A 17,977-nucleotide genomic window follows, 5' to 3' on the forward strand; every position below is an offset into this window, starting at 1 on the left:
CCCGTTGCACACGATCGCTGCATCTCCTTCCCGTTCTCTTCAGTTTTTTACATGTTGATTTATAGGTTGGCTTGATCTCTTGTGTCAGGGAGGTGCGAGGTTAGGCATTTTGGCAATGGCAGCCACAGTTTCAGCGAAAGATGCCCATGCCATGTGCAATGACTGCAGCATTGTCGCTGGGATATGCCATTAGCACGACATAGGTGCCTTAGTGTGTGTTTTTCTCTAGGTTGTGTAGGACAAGTGGTTGATCCATAGCTTCTTTGTGTGAGTAAAATTGCCTAGGAAATTTTTGCGGAACTAACTTTCTAACCATGTAATGCTTTTATATAAAGTATTGCTAATTTACATAACTTCTGTTCAAGTCCTATCTAGATTGAAATCTTAATCTTGCATTTTGTTTCTGACGTAATCTATGTAGCCGCTCCATCGACGATGACGAACTCATCCACTAGGTACCTTCAAAACATCTTACTTCATACACATTCTTGGTTCAGTTAATTTGCAATCGTTGTTACACCTTGCTGGGAGAATGTAGTCCTATTGTAATTTCTTTTGATCTCCTGTTCTTTCTCTCAAAACCCCATTGTATCTCTCACATGCATCTCCCATGCTGTAATTGCTTCTGCTTTGGTAATATATGGTTCAGGCCGGCGTAAGCCCGCCGTTGACGCGTCAAAAAAAAGTTAATTTGCAATCAGTTTGAAGTCACACCTACAAATTTCTGAAATTCGTTGGAATAATGATGCTTTTCTAGGAAAAGAGGCACGTTGTGGTGAAGCACGATACACATTCAGCACTCACCAAGCTCAGGTTGCTTTTCTTATATCCACAACTTCACAAGGGATGTTGTGGCTATTTCGTCAACAGCCTAAAATGTGTATGTATCCTGACACTTGCCAACAGATTAAATGACCCTTGAAAGTTTCTCTTCTATAATGAGCTTTGATGTAGTGATCTTATTATATTAGATTCTATAAAACAGACTAAAATGTTTTCTTATTGCGAATGGACAAATCTTCTGTGTTGATGGCGAGGAACAATATTTAAACCCATGTAGAAGGGACCCGACAAAACAGTAACCTTCTGAAGGTTTGATTTTTGTGTTGCAGAGATGAAACAATCAAGCAGATAGGATGGATTCAAGCCTGGTGGTTGCCGACACCAAATCCGTTTGATGGCATTGGTTCTCCGGCACCAATGCAGTATCGTCGTCCCCTCTAACCTTCAGGTTTGGTAATCTTCTACCATACTTAATTAATTGCATGCTGTATGATCTAGATCGTACATGATGATGCACATGCACCAATGGAATTCCAGATACTTGGATGCTAAATGTGCGACCTGTGATGCCCGTGAGTAGGTTGAGAATGAACTAATTAAATTAAAGCCCAATACTTCAGATTTGGTGACACATGCATAAATCAGCCGACTAGCTGCATGGCCCTTTAGCTAATTTGATTTCTTGATGTAACTGTCTGAAGAAAAAGAAAATCATAACACTATTGTGACAAATAAAACGAATCTAAGCGAGCTAGGCTCCCCTTTCGTGTGATTGCCTTGTCCTTCTACCCAAGCACATGGCCTCTCTGTTTCCCAACGTTGTACTACAGTTACTGATCCTTTGTGTGTCACTACATACAGTGTATAATTGTGCATGTGGACACAAGTACATATATTTGATCCACTGTTTCAGTAGCGGAATATAGTTATTCCACGAAGGACTTGATATGTCATCCATGCAATATCTATTGTACAAAAGGCGATCTTAATTGTTCATCCCTCTAATTAGCTCAATGATGTACTAAACTACTAATTAACATGTTGGGACTTGGGAGCAATTAAGGTGTGCGTTCATGGAGGTCGCTTCGAGGGTTATGGTAGATTTTCTCACAGATATCTTCTAGGTAAATATAACTACAGAAATCTATATGTTAACATAAGAAAATGCTCCATTCATGATGAATGTTAGCTATCTGTGCTTATTTCAACTTCCATTTACAGTACTGAGTATTTGTCAAGACTGCCAAGCCATACCTCAATAGCAAATTTTAATTTCCTGCCATAGTTAATGAGTTGTTTTTTTCTAACACCCTGATCCAACAAGGGTCCTCCAGTTCAGGATTTCATTCAGACTAAAAACAGTTCCACTGCATCTCAGCATACAAAACTTAACAAAATATTGATACGGCGTCAAAGCTAAGCTCCACAAAATAGTGCTAATGTAGTTGACCTTTTTGAAAATCCATGGCGACCAAGAGGTAACACTATTTGAATAAAGAAGCCTGACTTTGGATTAATCTTGCGTAGCCCGTTGGATTGATTGGATATCAGAAGATACGTGTATACTTAGCCAAGACATTATATGCTGACTGAGTTCCCTAAGCAGGGATTTTCAGTCACACTTTCTATAGCCACGTTCATGAGTTGATTCAGTATAGTTCATGAGTAGATTCAGTATTATTATTGCTTTGCAATACAGTTGATTCAGTACTAATGTAATACTATATACGAATGCACATCCCATAATTGCTGTGGTAGACTGTCGTCCGCAGTCCATTTATATGGTCTTTCTCCAGAAACTATAGATGTGTTCTCTATACTGTTCCAGTGTACAAAATCTGAACGTATATCCTTCAAATAATCTACTATTTCATTAGGCACAAATTGGTACAAATAAACCACACATCTCTGCAGACAAACCTTTGTTTTCCATATAACCCATTAAGAAAATAAATGTCACTTTAGATGTAGTGAAAAGAAGTTTAGTTGCTGCCTCAGCTCCTTACTGGCGACTGGTGTTAATCGTCTCAGTTTTTTAATGTCACTGTTTATCTTATTTAGTCTTGAGAATTGTTGTGTGTGTTCTTCTCTAGGTTGTGCAAGCCAAGTGGTTGACGCATAGCTTCTTTGTACAATTTTTGTGGATGTTTTGGTCTGTCTATACCATATTAAGCAAATATGAGTACTTTTAGCTGTAATGGAAAACAAGAATTTAACAGAGTTTTTGCCAAATTGACATTTCTCTGCTGAAATTATTCCTGAATGTAATGATAGAAGTTTTTTCCCCCATTTCTATATTGTCTCGAATCATGCCATGAGTTTGGAAAATTGTATCACTGCAATGTCTTCTTCCTATCTGTGGAATTGGAAAAAAAATTATACATGTTATTGATGCATTAGTAAGAAGGCTCGCCGGCTGGGAGATGGCGAGCGCCAGTGAGCACTGCGCACGGTGTAGCAAGCTGGACAAGAGCGTGAGCGACAGTCAAGACATGAGCTATCCAGTGTAGGTTCAGACAGTTCATTCATTCATTGCAGGTTCGGCATGTCTCATTATGTCTTTTTGCTTCATATTCAGGGTCAAACTGGGCTATATTTCTTTCATTGAGGCGAGGGTGATTCCAGCAGGTGAGGTGCATTTTAGACATCCGGATGATGTCTTGCTATGTCCAGGTTGTACCATGTCTGAATTAAGATTTCCCTTGCAGATTTTGCTTGGTGTACTCGCCTTTTTTCTTGAAGTTGGGCGTCAGTCGTCTCTGCGGCAAGGTAAGCTTATCCCATTTACTTTGTTCAACCCAGAGTCAAGATTCATATCCCCTTCACTGTCATTTCATTTGTGAGCATTTATTCCATTGATCTATGTCGTCGGCACCCTGACGATTTAGCCTTTTCTGCTGATCACAATTGCTTGCATCTGCCATCTCATTGAGGGAATGCCCCTGCTCCTCTTAATTAAAATTAATGTGAAATATGTTTCTACCAAAATTAATGTGAAGCACTATTGAGACAACGAATTTCAACTATGTTATAAGCCAAACCATATTAAGTATGTGCATCCTCGCTGGAATGCTTTCTGTTCATGAGCTGATCTCCCAACACGTATTGTCGAGAAAAGAAAAGAAAGAACTTTTTAAGTTCTTTTTTTAAAAAAGGAGGATGACCCCCGGCCTCTGCATCTGGAAAATGCATACAGCCACTTTATTGATTATTTACGAGAACCTTATAAAGTATTACAACAAAATGTCTGAATCCGCCATCTTGGCAACATATGCTGTTGGCCTAGACCAGACGCCAAGTACTTTCTGGCGACGGCGACGACCGACGATGAACGACGAAGTAAAGCACTGGATTCCCGATTGATCAAAGCTAGCAAAAATAGCTACGTACGCCGCATGTACGTGCACCGGCCAGAACAGTACAACTCACGCACGTACACAACAGTAGGCTGATCGATGTTACTTGATCGAGTTGACCAGCTGGACACACACGAACGCACGCGAGAACTCGCTGGATTGATGGCCGCAGGTACGTATGGTACCTGTTGGTTTTCTTTATTGCTTTCGATGATACAAGTTACAAGGGGTGCAGGCTACATATATATACATGCTAGGATCAGCTATAGCAATACTACTCGGTCACGACTTGTACTACTACACGGTCATGACTTCTTGCCATAGTTGGACTCGCATACGCACATGTACCTAGTTCACGCCGGGATTAATTCCAACATATGCCACTACTTCTATCCATATAATGAAGGGGTGCTACCTGGACCAAGTACCTTCTAAGTTCTTAAGAGGAGCAAGAGAGCTTCTAAGTACTAACTGTCACTCCTATCCTATCCTAATTGAAACGCATTAGCCAACTTGCCTCAGCGATGTTCTATTTCACAAAAGCTCGCTTCTTCACATATATGGTGGTTCTTTTTCCTGTATTATTACTTAAATGGTTGATGGCCTTGCTTGATGCTTGCCACGTGTTTGATCGTTAACCTCTGATAACATGTTTTTTTCATGCAGGTGTCTGGTAGAATTACTAGAAGTAGCGGATCTACTTTTATTTGTTGTCCTAGCTTGCCATCAACTTATGCCAACGACGCAAGGTATGATGTTTGATTAATAGCTATTCTTAGAGGATGGATCCAAATATTGTTTAATTTGCCGGTTCTATACTTGGTTGCAATTTTTTACTGGATGAATGGCTCACGTCTTTTTTGGAAAAGGAGGTTAAAACCCCCGGCCTCTGCATCAATCGATGCATACAACCATCACATTGTTACATCGCCTAATATATATGTACATTTTCTTCAAGCCTTAAAGTGTAGTTAGCACAACATACAGACACACTTTGGTCATGGGATTAGCTTTCTCATTAAATTATTTAAATTGGTAGCTCAGAAACTAACTCCGTAGGTTTATTAAATCTTCTGTAGACCCACATATTTGATATTACCTGAAAAATAAGGACGTTACCTTTTCCTTTTAATACCTGGAACCAAATTGTTTGATACCAATTGTTTCTGGGCGCAGTTTCATACAAGATACAGCTTAGTAGCAACAAATTTTGGCCTCTGTCTTATTTCTCCATACATTGGATTCATATTTGTTCCAAATTTACATAGAGAAGCCTGTAGGCATTTGTACTTTCATAATCATTCTGAAACTATGGTTCAGAGCAGAGAGCATTTAATAAGGATGGTTCTATTTCTGAATCTTGCCCTAATCCCTAAAAGGTGAAATTGGGCATGATTTTGATATTTGTTTTACAAGATATTACATCGATTTTCGGGTTTGGGCATACTTATAATTGTTTTCTTCAGACTACATCTTAGCATGCACTTTTGTAGACTATTCTTGATTAGAAGATGTATATGAATGTGAGCAACAGAGTTCCTTACTCCTAGAAATTGCACGTGCCAATGAAATTCAGGTATCGCTTGATAAGTCTCTCAGCATTTTGCTTTCGTTCGTAGAATTAAAATTTGCCATCAAACAGACAAATAGTTGTGTTACTAAGTTTATTCTGTAATTTGCATGACAGTTTGCATAGGCTTGGTTTGTTCTGACAAAAGGTTGTTTCACACAACATTAGAATTGAAGTTTCTTCATAGCTTTGGTTCAGTGGTAGCTTTAGCCTTTTTACATGTGTGAGTAGGTGTTTCTTTCCATTGACATGAGAACAAAATAGGTCATGACATGTTAAATTATTAATAATGGTCCAGATTCACAAAGAGTCTATGATGTAGAGATTAATATGCTTATAAAATTCCCTCCTTTCTCATTATAAGTTCCCTTTTTATTCTGAGCTGGGTTCTAAGTGCAAAGCTAATTGGTTTGCTGAAAACACTGCATCTATATTATATATCTACACCAGATAGATTGTTCGTTTGTTTCTTAGAAAAGAGTTATTTTAGCTAATCTTTGGTACCGATGGAATATACAGTAATTACTCCCATAACCTATGATAAAGTAATATAATTACCATTTTCGGTCAACTTTTGAACACATTGTGTCCATGCAGTAACTAAGATTGTGTACTTTTACACAGATTTGTTCATCGCATGAAGCAAGGAATTGAGATGGCCATCCACTTCATATTGTTAACTGGATGGTGTCGCACTATGATTTATGAAAGAAACCTAAACAACTTGTTGCAAATAACCTTAAGGATTTTCTTTACCTTGAACTATCTTTAAACGTAATTATTGGACTGCTTCATATCATCTATTTCCTTGTGCAGCAAGGATTTTATTATCAATCTCTAAACTACTCTTGTGTATATGGTTTGATTGCTTGGTTCGCTCTCTCGTCCAGTTAAAACTTTCGCACCACACATGAGCACAGAATCAACAGGAGATCCAAGAGAGAAATTAGAGCTCATCTTCCTAATAGAGTTGAACACAAACCTACAGCAATCCTGTCGCTCACTGGTTGACAAACACCACACGGAGGGCAAGATCCGGCGCCTCAGCATCAGCCCTGCATCAGTCAAGAAAACACAAAATTTAGCTTCTTAGACAAAGAAAGTTCAATGTACTATTTGCATCATCTAAACTATTTCGTTCGTCTTTGAATGCCACCTGTATCATCAAAAATCAGGCAAAAACATGGTTACCTTCATGTCCACTTCCATACTATGATTGTGTTAATGCTGCTCCATGAAAAGCAAAAACAATTCTTCTTATTAGTGAACAGCTCACTTACAACAAAATCAGCCCCCTGCTGTTCTGAATCATTTTATTATCTTCTCACATGATGCATGTACTATTACTCATACTATCTTCTTCTTTGTCATCAGCCCACGATGATGGAAAAAAACAGAATCCCAACAAAAGTGTTGTTCGATGCTATGATGCCGCAGCTAGGCCCCCCAAATGCAGTGTACTCAACACCGAAGGCAAGAGAAATTGGTCTTGACGTAACTATTCACTTCTATCCCTCCTCCAAGCATCAACTGGACAACAATCTTCCAAGACAATCAATATCAATCCATGTATCCAACAAACTAGAAGATGTTGAAGACCAACTAGCAAACGAAGCTCTCAAGTACATGAAAAACATCCATAGTAAAGTGATGCAGCTGCTCCAGCAGAAGTGTGAAGCTCTTCAGCATCAACAGAAAGAAAAGGAGAACCTAATAGACTATTTAGGCAACAACTGGTGCCATAGCCTTGGTGGAGATCACATGGCAGGAAAGGAACTTTACCGTATAATAGATAGCAACTTCACAGCCTGACCACATCCAAAGACAATGATCTGAGTCATATTTTGTCCCAAATATGATATGTTGCCGATCGTCTCATTGATACAGCCACACAATCAGAGTATGAATTCCAACAGACAAACAAGTACTACTGGAGCCTGGATGATGAAGTTGAAGAAATTTCTGCTATAAACAATGAAAACATTCAACCACAGCCACTATGAACAAGTTTTCAGCGTCGATGATCCACCAAGCATAATGCCTATAAGATCTATCTCTCCCTATCTACCTTCCTTCCTAATAGCACTCTAAATATTCTATTGTAAGCTTCTTAGAACACTATGTGTCACAAATAATCCATATGTACCAATCTACTCCTAAGTATATTTATGTTCACTCTTTCAATACTTATCTTACTCTCGCCCCTTGCGCCATTGGCACAACGGGTCATCTAGTGGTTATAAAATTGGGATGAACGGTTGGTGCACTATGTTGAATCCAGCTCATCAGTCCTCCTATTTAAGAGCACAACATTGGAACGAACACAATGCTCTCTTTTCTTAGGGCCCGAAGAAACATCGTAGTAGACACACCTCTTGTCTTATTTAAGAGCAAGGCACGTCGTGCTCTCGGACAATGTATAAGTAGACCACATCTTGTCCTCTAGCAATGGCCCTGAAAAATGACAAGTCAGTATGTTATGATTGGGAAGCGTCGGGACTCGGTTTCATCCTGGGTTAGAGAGTCAACACCCAAACGGGTGAAGTCCTTCATGATCTGAAGCTAAAAGATGCGGAGGCGAACATATGTACGGGTCAGTCCACCATAGGATCTGGTGCCTGAGACGAGGGCGGACCACCAGTGTGTAGCGTCGCACCTCCTCAAGGCCAAGCCACCACTGGGTCACTTGGTGTGGTGTGGTGACCACCAAGCTGGCGGAAAAGAGCGAGAGGATCACACAAACAGTAGGTCGTTCGCTGCTGATCGTTCCACACAGCCCGTCGCCATTCATTGCCACCTGAGCTCTCTCCCGTCTTCCTAGTAGCTTGTCTTTTGACCATATCTGTATGCACCTGATAAGCCGATCTAAATGAGAACATACCTTTGGAATGAAAGTGCCATGTGATGAAATCATTTTGATCACACAATTGAATGCTTAGGATCAGACTCACATCAACCAGAGAGAAAGTTTGCCGAACAAGATCTGCGTCCCATGTGTGTTATGCCGGGTCAATCAGTTCCGAAACACGGGTTAACAGGTGCCCTCCCTGTCTTCTCATGGGTGTTCTGGTCGTGTCCCTCGGCAGCCTAGATGTTAATCATCTCACCTGAACCTATCATCCATATATATTCTTCTTTGACAATCTCGAGGTCCCGCAAGACGCTCCTCCAAGTATAACTCATATTAACCACTGGAACCGCATTGAGCAGGTTACCATCTGGAATGTACTTGGCTTACAACACTCGGGCGCATAGAGATTCAGGAGCCTGTATTAGCCGCCGAGCCTGTTGTGCGAGCATGGATACATTGAATGAGTACAGGTCCGGGAAGCTCAGAGCATCATCTTTCTTTGAAAGCTTCATATTCTCCCGTCCTACCCAATGCATCTCCTCCTCGCCCTTCTGCTGTGGCCACCAATAGCGACATATCATCTTGCTTAGTTCTTCGCAGAGACCTTTGGTTAGATCAGAACAGCTAATTGTGTAAGTGGGGATCCCTTGGGGTACTGACTTTATTAATACTTTCTCTTTCATGGACAAGAACCGTTCTAGCCATCCTTGTATAAGTGCCCAAATTCAGTGTTTTATGTATTCAAAACTCTGGGTTACTTTTCTTGCTGCAAACCCAAGATTTTGCATGAGTGCATGCTTAGCATCAGACTTGGAGCTACTGCTGAATATAATTGTAGACTTTTGTCTATTCACAACCTGTCCTGAACCAGCTTCATAAATCTGTGGAATTTGACTAATTTCTGTAGCCCCTTCTACCTTAGCCTCAAACAGTACAAACGAATCGTCGGGAAACAGGTGATGCGTGACCAGGGGAGCTGAGGGAGCCACTCTGATGCCTCTTGTGATGTAAATATCGAGTGATTGCTTGGTTCACACACTAGAAATTTCAATTTCTGCTATCATAATGATCCATGTGCCACCGAAGACAGCATTGCACATGGTTACAAGTTATTATGCACGGTTGTTGGGCACTATGTTGAATCAAATGCATCATTCCTCTTATATAAGAGCACAATGATGAGGTAACGCATTGCTCCTGTTTCCTGAGGGAAAATATAAACATTGGAGTGGGCACACACACATCTTGACTTATTTAAGAGAAAGACGGGACATGCTCTAGGACTTCATAGAAAGAAATAGCCTACAAGCTTATGCTGTAGCAATGTCACTCAAACCATATAACAAATCGATACGTTAGGATTAGGAAACACTAGGACTCGGTTTCATACTGGAATTAGGCTCGTCCCTCCAGTCGGGGGTCATGGCATCAGGCTATTAGGTTTGAAGATGAACATATCCATAGGTCAGTCCGCCATCGGACCTGTTGCTCGCGACAATGACAGGCCAAGTTGTCCCTTTGCATGTCCTCCGCAAGGCCAAGCCAAGGTCTCGAAGACAGCATTGCACATGGTAGGACTTTGCACACTTCTAGTGAACCTGGAATAGAAAAAACTCCTGATAATGAAAATGAAACTTCTATCTCATATGCTGAAACTCAGTCTGGTAATGAACATCCACCCAGTGATAATGAAAAAAATAATGATGAGGTTCATGAAGACACTGAACCAAATGATAAAGAACCAGATAATGATGTTGAGATAGAACCACCTGTTGATCTTGATGACCCACAACCTAAGAATAAAAGATATGATAAAAGAGACATTGTGGCTAGGAAACACGGTAAAGAAAAAGAACCATGGGTTCAAGAACCTATGCCTTTTCCGCCCAAGTCAACTAAAAAGAATGATGATGAAGAATTTGAACGCTTTGCTGAAATGTTGAGGCCAGTCTTCTGCGTACTCGCTTTACTGATATCTTGAAAATGCCTCCTTATGCTTGCTAATTACCGGAAGATGAAATCTCCACTATGCTTGCTAATTACACTTTCAAAGATGGAATACCTAAAAAATTTGGAGATCCAGGAATACCAACTATACCTTGCTCTATCAAAAAGAATTATGTGAAAACTGCTTTGTGAGATTTAGGAGCTGGTGTTAGTGTTATGCCTTTCTCTTTATATAAAAGACTTGACTTGAATAAACTCACACCTACTAAAATATCTTTGCAAATGGTTGATAAATCAACTGTCATACCTATCGGTATCTGTGAGGATGTGCCCGTTGTTGTTGCTAATATTACTATTTTGACTGACTTTGTTATACTTGAGATGCCCGAGGACGACAACATGTCGATTGTCCTTGGTAAACCCTTCTTGAATACAATAGGGGCTGTTATTGATTGCAATAAAAGCAAGGTCACTTTTCATATCAATGATAATGAGCATACGGTGCACTTTCCGAAGAAACAATTCCATGTGAATGGTATTTATGTTATTGAAAAATCTCCGACAATCACTATTGGAAGTTTTAAAAAAACTATACCTACTTTTAAAAATATATGAAATGCTTATTGTTGGGGACATTCATATCCCCATTGAGCTAACTTGGTGATTTGCGAAAGTTCTTCAGTTTCATGCCAATCGAAAGTAGTTGTTAATAAGACTTCATCAACCTTATTAATGAATCATTTTGAGCGGTATGAAGTTGATGAATTTAGTAAGCACTACTTTCTGTCCCTACTTTTTATTCTGTGTTTTTACTTGTTAAATGAAATAAAATGCCATGTTTTGTCAGCTTTCTTTATTTCCCTTGCAATAAAAAATGACCCAAAAATAAAAGTCCCAGAATGTCCTGAAAATTTAATACGATTTTTTCTGAATATTTCTGAATTTTTGGTGCAAATAACAATAGAGGGAGGTGCACCAGGTGGGCACAACCCACCTGGGCGCGCCAGCACCCCTAGGCGTGCCCTGGTGGGTTGTGGTCCCAACGTGGGTCCTCTCACTTATCCCTTTATACCACATCATCACTTACCTTCAGGAAAAAATAATCGCCATTGCTCTTTCTCCCGTGTTCTTGAGCTCAAACCCGCGGATTTCGATCTCTTTGCTCAAAACTCCGTTTCCGAAACTTTTTCGGGGGATTGTTGCTTGGTATGTGACACCACCATTTGTAAAATTAGTTTTTGTTTTTGTGGTTTATACTTTGAATAATTAGCTACTCTTGGTGCTGCTGTAGATGTGCTTGCATGTTGAATTCTTAGTATCCCTATGAGTAGTTGCTATCAATTTTATAAAGTTTTGTTGACAAATTTTTGTCACCTCAAAAATTTTATTTTCAGAAAATTGTACGCTGACATGATGAACCTATTTGGAAGGAGTTCTTCGAGGAGACGATCATCAGCAGCATCTTCTAGTGACAGTTCTACTCGTCGGTCTTATGTTGAACCAAGTGAAAGTTCCACGCGAGGTGCCGCCCCAAGACATGTGTATGGCCTTGCGATCAATATATGGTGCGTGTGGGCATCACGGAGTAATTTGAGCAATATGCTCACAATGTCGGACTCGGTCTCTACCTTTCAGATAAGTGTGAACAATGCCAACTTCTCACCGAATCATTTGTCAAAGGATTTACATTTTTCCCTCGTGAGTCAAGGGTGTCTTTTATGATTTATGATAAACCATTTACCATATCACTAGAGAATTTTGCTTACCACTGCAAACTTGCATTTTGGGGTTCGTTTGATGAATCACCAAAGGCTGAGTGCGAATCTTTCTTGACTAATCTTTGTTACGGTGAAAGGAGGGGAGTGACACAAGGTAGAATAAAGATCATTCATTTTCCGGCAATTCAGTACTTTGCATTATTCAATGGGAAATGTAGTAGGCAAGAAAGAATGTAGTACACTTTGTGCTCTAGGCTTAAGCCTCATTCGCACCGCTCCCACGGGTGAAAGGGACTATAACCTTGGAGCTATTGTTGCATGTAGACTTCTGAACAACGCTAACAGTGGATGGTTCTATGGTGGAATTTATGCCACACGTTTAGCACGAGGGTTGGGTGTTTCACCTTTGGCCCTTTGACCCTATCCTACCTGTCGGTGTCAAAACCGGCGGATCTCGGGTAGGGGGTCCCGAACTGTGCGTCTAGGCCGGATGGTAACATGAGGCAAGGGACACGAAGTTTTACCCAGGTTCGGGCCCTCTTGATGGAGGTAAAACCCTACGTCCTGCTTGATTAATATTGATGATATGGGTGTTACAAGAGTAGATCTACCACGAGATCAGAGAGGCTAAACCCTAGAAGCTAGCCTATGGTATGATTGCATGTTGTGGTTATTGTCCTACGGACTAAAACCCTTTGGTTTATATAGACACCGGAGAGGGTTAGGGTTACACAAGGTCGGTTACAAAGGAGGAGATATCCATATACGTATTGCCTAGCTTGCCTTCCACGCCAAGTAGAGTCCCATCCGGACACGAGACGAAGTCTTCAATCTTGTATCTTCATAGTCTAACAGTCCGGCCAATGGAGATAGTCCGGCTATCCGGAGACCCCCTAATCTAGGACTCCCTCACTACCCAAGCGGTATTTAGATTTTAACACTTTAAAAGAACATAAGATCCTTAAGGAAAAGGTTGATAATTTCACTTACAATCTAATGTTTATCCAAAAATCTGTTGTGGAGCTAGTGTCGTATAGCCCTAGGTTATAACGGTAACGTGATGAATATCATCCAAAAAGTCACCGATCCAATGCCTACAAATTTATCCTATATTGTTTCTGCTAAGTTACGACTTCTATCACTTTTACTGTTACTATTGCTGTCGTCACTACTATCAAAACTATCAAACTACTTTGCTACTGATCACTTTGCTGCAGATAATTAATCTCCACGTGTGGTTGAATTGACAACTTAGCTGCTAATACCTTCAAATATTCTTTGGCTCCCCTTATGTCGAATCTATAAATTTGGGTTGAATACTCTACCCTCGAAAACTGTTGCGATCCCCTATACTTGTGGGTTATCAGCTGTATAGGATGTCCAGATTGGCCATGAGGGACGTCATAGTCCGGCTATGGCCAACCGAACCCGTCCCAAGCAGCTATTTTGGCCTAGTGCAGCAACTTGTTGACGCGCTGCCCCGAATTGACATGGTCAAGCGGTCGTCATGTATAGAAGGTGCGCGGCTGGCCTTTGCCCGTGTCAAGATGCATTGGGCGAAAATGAAGGCCGCTGTCATGGCAGTTGAGGGTCCGCCCAGAGGCAAGGACCACCGCAAGCCGGAGCGCTATTTTGAAGACGTCCTAGAGGGTGCCCGCTTGATAGAGGGCCAGTGCTCGAAGAACATCATGTTCGAGTGAATGTATCCGAACTGCCCAGATGTTGTATAAACCAAGGCTTTGTAATATATTTATGTTGTTTATCTTGAAGTGTTTTTCCTTCTGAGAGGCCGTTTTTATTCATGAGAGTTTGCGAGTCATTGGCTTTAGCCCCCACGTAGATACTACGGGGGTGTTCGGGATAGCACATAACCACACTTGACCCAATGTCTTGGTCCGTGAAGGAGGGTCGTCGAGGGGTCGAGGGTCGAGGATCGTCGAGGGGTCGAGAGGGGGACGTCGATCAACCCCCTCTTGCTCCACCAACTCTCGAGGACACCCAATCCCTAGAAAAAACGTTGTCGGTGTCCTACCCCCTCCCGCCCCTACCCAACAAACTCTCTCGAGATTTATAAGAGATTTATCAACAATGCCCCCATTATGGATGTGCATAATTAAGTTGATCCATATTTTTTCTGATCTCATCTATGCTTCTACATGTGCACGTTCTCTTGTGTCAAAGTATTGAAGAAATCCATGGTTTCATAATTAGCCAGGAGTAACATGCGCATGATGGTATGAAGCTCTCCAAAATTGTTTTGGAACGGATTCCTGATAGGATAATTCGCTTTTTGGTACGAAGTTCAGCAAATGCCTTCCAAATAGCGATATTTGAAAGGCTCTTGTTGAATTTCGTACCAAAAAGCGAATTATCCTATCATGACTCCATTTCAAAATAACTTTGGAGAGCTTCATACCATCATGCGCATGTTAATGATGAAGCCATGGTTTTCTTGAATCCTTTGACACTAGACAACGTGACATATAGAAGGGTAGATGAGATCAGGAAAAATAGGGACCATTTTCTGCACATCTAGAATGGCACCATTTTGGTAAATCCCTTGTCGGTCCAGACGTCTGACATTCATGAGGGAGGCGGTCCGGCCCAAACCCTAGAAGCGTTGCCGCGTGGCCACCCCAAACCCTAGAAGCGTCGAGGCCACCCCAAACCCTAGAAGCGTTGCCGCGAGGCTACCCCAAACCCTAGAAGCGTCGAGGCCAACCCAAACCCTAGAAGCGTTGCCGAGGCCACCCCAAACCCTAGAAGCGTTGTCGAGGCCACCCCAAACCATAGAAGCGTCGAGGCCACTAATTAATATTCCTTGTTGTGATTACCTAGCTAGGTCTATGTTTGCCACTAATATATCCATCTGTCATGTTTGTATATTAATTGTCATGTTGTAATATTTGCAGAAACTATGGAGCACTGAGACTTGGAAATAGAACAGTTTTGGGGGGACATAATCCTCGGCGGAGGTGATATCTTGTCGTATCTCAACGACACTGTTGGTCTTTAAGGAGAGGGTGAAGCAGGCTCTGGTGATCGAACAATGGAGAAGGAAGAACATGATCATGATGGCTCCGTTGACCGAATGCCGGTGAAAGAAGGAGACCGTGATGATGGCACCGGTGACCAAATGGAGGAGCGAGCTGTTGCAAAGTCCGGCGAGGTATCTATCTATCTATACCTCTATATACCTATACTAATTCTAGACTTCCTAGAAATTCTCACGTTAATTAGAATTTACGAGCCGTTAATCTGGTGGGACCGAGTTATTACGGTGTAGATTATATTTTATATATATATATATATATATATATATATATATATATATATATATATATATATATACCTATACTAATTCTAGACTTTCTAGAAATTCTCACGTTAATTAGAATTTACGAGCCGTTAATCTGGTGGGACCGAGTTATTACGGTATAGATTAAACCATATAATCGTGGGCTGAAAGTTTACTCAATTCGGCTGAAAAGATTGCCCAGAAGACTCATCATGGTTGTAGATGTAGAGTCCTTACCTTTCACGGCTGTAGGATTAGAAACCAAGGAGAGAGATATACGCTTAACAAAAGAAGCGAAAAGAGATAAGCCTCAGAATCCTTTCACGGTTATGAAACAGAAACCACCTCCCCTAATATACAGCTAACGCCATCGTCTCTTCCTCTCACAGCTAAAAAAAACAACTCAATCTTTCTGCATGAACACTCTACGGTCCCTATCCATCCTCGGTTGCGAGCTGCGACTATACAGCCTCCCATGCGGGACTGCATGCTCGCCTCTCCCAAACTGACCTAGCGCGGCTACATGACATCGGTGCCGGAGGCTGTAAGGCGGAGGCCACTAGATCGATTCCTTTCTAGACTAGGTAGCTTTACAACAGTTTGGAAAAACATGCACGTAGTACAACCTGGGCTAATTGATTTCCTCGATCAATTTGGCCGATACTCTTCCCTAGCAGCAAAACACGCCAGTGCAGACGTGCGGGACGAATAGATGGCGGGCTGCGCGCCGGCGTTGGCCAGGGGTGCCCGGTGGGAAAAGACGCCGGCCTTGGCCTGAGGCATTCTCGAGCTGCAAGTAGCCAACAAAATTCAAGGTACGGTTTTTATTTCTCAAGGTTTATTGCTTTATGTTGGCTCAGGCCCTGATCACACGACGGCAACGTCGCACATCGCTCCTCGACGAGTACTTTCCGCTGGCTGAACCGTATGTACTCTGCCTATAGACTACTTTCTTGCTAGAAATGCAGATGCACAAACCAGGCTTGATCAATAATGCCGGAAGATAAGTACGTATAAGGAAGCACAGAGAGATGGAGGTGGATTGATTCTGGAGCACACCTGAGCTAGCTTGCACAGCCTTGGTGCTGATCGGAGTAGCACCGGCCGAAGCCACAAAACTCAGCGCGTAACACAATACGACGAGAAAATACGAGGTCACGCGTGTGCGTGTTGATTTCTTTCTATAGATCAGGTACAGTTGATTACAGAGGAGCCATCGTACATGTATACATAGATCATATTTCTACCTATTAACTTGACCGACTCGACCAAGGCAAGAATCCTTGCCAGATAAGCTGGCCTAATCATAGTTAGGTAACACTTTATGTCGTCTCCATTGTCATGTCTAATTTGCTAACTGTGTGTATGAGATATATACCTATAATATGATACTAAACGAATTAGATACACTTACAGGAATGATGTGGTTCTGTTGTAATCTATTTGTAGTGTCAAGATTTCTTTTAGATGCTTTTTAAGTAGTATTCCATCATTAGATATTAGAACATATTTGGTTTCTTTTGCAGTGCTTAATTTCTCTGTCGTACAAAGAGCAGAAAGCAAACACATTTTTTATATCGTACCTAATATAACCTCAATGAAGTGTTTCTTGACTTTGTACCTTATCTACATTATTTTTTTGAACAGATAGAAATCAAATTTGGCAAACTATGTCACATGTCCATGTGTTAGGTTTCGGATACTATAAGTTTGAACAGAAGCATCAACCCAATAATCCGGTGCTTAATCTTTTTTTATTACCGAACAATTTGAGGGCATTCTAATTATAGATTTTTTTAGGGAGGAATTGCAGGTTTTCATGTCATCTCTATTTGGGTAAAGGGGGAAGAATACTACATGTAAAATCTTCGAATATGAGGTTGATCTATTCTGCTTCAAGAATTATTCATTTCTTATAATTAGTTGATCCGATAATACAATTATATAATATAGTCTTTTAAATACAGTATCTATTATTAACTGAATTTGACCAGCTTGCTTCGTTGTATGTAATTTTGAGAGTGTTGAAGGCAAGGCTAGCATTGGAGATTTTGATTTCGCGTAAATGTAGTTGTTCTCCTCTGCATGATTTGTACTTCTAAAAGAAATTCTATGGTAGAATATTCACACTTACATGCTTATTTCTTAATTATATTTTTGTTTCCAAAAAGTAAAGGACTGTTTGCACATTACTCCATGAACACGCATTTCCATTGTGGTTGTTTTTTAATACAAGTAGTATAGATTTAGCATCTTGGCTGAAATATATTTCTATTTCAAATAATTAGATTTTGGGTCACTTTGATAATCAAATATATCATACAAATCTACAAGTTTTTTATTTTATCAAATTTCTACAATTATATTTCTCTGTACATGTTTGATTCAACATCAAGTCAATAACCATCTCAACTATTAGTAAGACCAAAGGGATTAGCCTACCTTTGGAATTGT

Source organism: Triticum dicoccoides, chromosome 2A (assembly GCF_002162155.2).
Source record: "Triticum dicoccoides isolate Atlit2015 ecotype Zavitan chromosome 2A, WEW_v2.0, whole genome shotgun sequence".
NCBI classification, from domain to species: domain Eukaryota; kingdom Viridiplantae; phylum Streptophyta; class Magnoliopsida; order Poales; family Poaceae; genus Triticum; species Triticum dicoccoides.